Source organism: Papio anubis, chromosome 1 (assembly GCF_008728515.1).
Source record: "Papio anubis isolate 15944 chromosome 1, Panubis1.0, whole genome shotgun sequence".
In the NCBI taxonomy this organism is placed as follows: Eukaryota; Metazoa; Chordata; class Mammalia; order Primates; family Cercopithecidae; genus Papio; species Papio anubis.
In genome coordinates this window covers 216,524,938-216,527,917 of record NC_044976.1, presented here as the reverse complement: position 1 = coordinate 216,527,917, position 2,980 = coordinate 216,524,938, and the positions used below count along the sequence as shown (strand labels likewise).

Below are 2,980 nucleotides of genomic sequence, written 5' to 3'. Positions count from 1 at the left end.
CAGACAATCTACAGAATGGGAGGGAATATTTGTGAACTATGCATCTGACAAATGTCTAATATTCAGCATCTATAAAGAACTCAAACAAATTTACAACAACAAAAACCCCCCAAAACCTCATTTAAAAGTGGGCAAATGCTGGGTGCAGTGGTTCATGCCTGTAATCCAAGAACTTTGGGAGGCCAAGGCAGGAGGATCACTTGAGAACCAAGAAAGGGCCTGCATAGCCAAAGCAAGATGAAGCAAAAAGAACAAATCTGGAAGCATCACATTATCCAACTTCAAACTATACTGTAAGGCCATAGTCACCAAAACAGCAAGGTACTGGTATAAAAATAGGCACATAGACCAATGGAAGAGTATAGAGAACCAAGAAGTAAAACGAAATACTTACAGCCAACTGATCTTCAAAAAACCGAACAAAAACATAAAGTGAGGAAAGGACACCCTATTCAACAAATGTGCTGGGATAACTGGCAAGTCACATGTAGAAGAATGAAACTGGATCCTCACCTCTCCCCTTATAAAAAAAGTCAATCCACGATGGATCAAAGACTTAAATCTAAGACCTGACACCATAAAGCTTCTACAAGATGACATCAGAAAAAACCCTTCTGTCACTGAACTCACCTGCAGCTCTCAGGGTTTCTGTGTCTTTCTTTGTAGTTGGAGCCAGGTCTACAAACCAGCAGCCATGTTGAAGGGACCTGCAGTTGATATTGATATTGGCACCACCTACTTTTGTGTGGGTGTTTTCCAGCACAGAAAAGTAGAGATAATTGCCAATGATCAGGGAAACAGAACCACTCCAAGCTATGTCGCCTTTACAGACACGGAATGATTGATCCGTGGTGCCACAAAGAATCAAGTTGCAATAAACCCCACCAACATGGTTTTTGATGCCAAATGTCTGATTGGATGCAGATTTGATGATGCTGTTATCCAGTCTGATATGAAGCATTGGCCCCTCATGTTGAATGATGCTGGCGGGCCCAAGGTCCAAGTGGAATACAAGGCAGAGACCAAAAGCTTCTACCCAGAGGAGGTGCCCTCTATGGTTCCAATAAAGATGAAGGACATTGCAGAAGCATACCTTGGCAATACTGTTAGCAATGCTATGGTCACAGTGCCAGCTTACTTTAATGACTCTCAGCGTCAGGTTCCAAAGATGCTGGAACTATTGCTGGTCTCAATGTACTTAGAATTATCAATGAGCCAACTGCTGCTGCTATTGCTTATGACTTAGACAAAAAGGTTGGAGCTGAAAGAAACGTGCTGATCTTTGACCTGAGAGGTGACTCTTTTGCTGTGTCATTCCTCACTATTGAGGATGGAATCTTTGAGGTTAAATCTACAGTCAGAAACACCCACTTGGGTGGAGAAAACTTTGACAATTGAATGTCAACCATTTGATTGCTGAGTTCAAGTGCAAGCATAAGAAGAACATCAGTGAGAACAAGAGAGCTGTAAGATGCCTCCACACTGCTTGTGAACATGCTAAGCATACTCTCTCTTCCAGCACCCAGGCCAGTATTGAGATTGATTCTCTCTGTGAAGGAATCAACTTCTATACGTCCAGTGCCCATGCCCAATTTGAAGAACAGAATGCCGACCTGTTCCATAGCACCCTAGACCCCACAGAGAAAGCCCTTCAAGATGCCAAACTAGATAAGTCACAGATTCATGATATTGTCCTGTTTGGTAGTTCTACTCATATCCCCAAGATTCAGAAGCTTCTCCTAGACTTCATCAATGGAAAAGAACCAAATAAGAGCATCAATCCTGGTGAAGTTCTTGCTTATGGTGCAGCTGTCCAGGTAGCCATCCTATCTGGAGACAAGTCTGAAAATGTCCAAGATTTGGTGCTCTTAGATGTCTCTCTTCTTGCCCTCAGTATTGGAACTGCTGGTGGAGTCATCACTGTCCTCATCAAGCGTAATACTACCATTCCTACCAAGCAGACACAGACCTTCACTACCTATTCTGACAACCAGCCTGGTGTGCTTATTCAGGTTTATGAAGGTGAGCGTGCCATGACCAAGGATAACCTGCTTGGCAAGTGTGAACTCACAGGCATACTTCCTGCACCCTGTGATGTTCCTCAGATTGAAGTCACTTTTGACATTGATGCCAACTTTTGACATTGATGCTCAATGTCTCTGCTGTGGACAAGAGTACAGGAAAAGAGAACAAGATTACTATCACTAATGACAAGGGCCGTTTGAGCAAGGAAGACATTGAATGTATGGTCCAGGAAGCTGAGATGTACAGAGCTGAAGATGAGAAGCAGAGGGATGAAGTATCATCTAAGAATTCACTTGAGTCATATGTATTCAACGTGAAAGCAACTGTCGAAGATGAGAAACTTCAAGGCAAGATTAATGATGAAGACAAACAGAAGATTCTGGACAAGTGTAATAAAATTATCAACTGGCTCAATAAGAATCAGACTGCTGAGAAGAAAGAATTTGAACATCAGCAGAAAGAGCTGGAGAAAGTCCGTAACTCCATCATTACCAAGTGTACCAGAGTGCAGGAGGCATGCCAGGAGGAATGCCTGGGGGACTCCCTGGTGGTGGAGGTCCTCCCTCTGATGGTGCTTCCTCAGGGCCCACCATTGAAGAGGTTGATTAAGCTAAGTATAGATGTAGCATTGTTCCACACATTTTAAAACATTGAAGGACCTAAATTTGCAGCAAATTCTGTGGCAGTTTTTAAAAGTCCAGCTACTATAGTAAGTTACTGGGCATTCTCAATACTTGAATATGGAACATATGCACAGGGGAAGGAAATAACATTGCACTTTATAAATACTGTATTTTAACCAGAAAATCAGTGTCTTAAATAAAAACTGTTTAAAATTGGCACCATAAAAAAAAGCAAAACCCTTTTAGACATTGACTTAGGCAAAAACTTCATGACCAAGAACCCAAAAGCAAATGCAACAAAAACAAAGATAAATAGTTGGGACTTCATTAAA

The 2,980-nt window shown here is 41.9% G+C and overlaps 1 pseudogene; it reads left to right on the top strand.

Annotated features, from left to right (window-relative positions):
* The first annotated feature begins 694 nt into the window (after nucleotides 1-694).
* On the top strand, nucleotides 695-2,634 carry LOC101009367 (annotated as a pseudogene).
* Nucleotides 2,635-2,980: the final 346 nt, after the last annotated feature.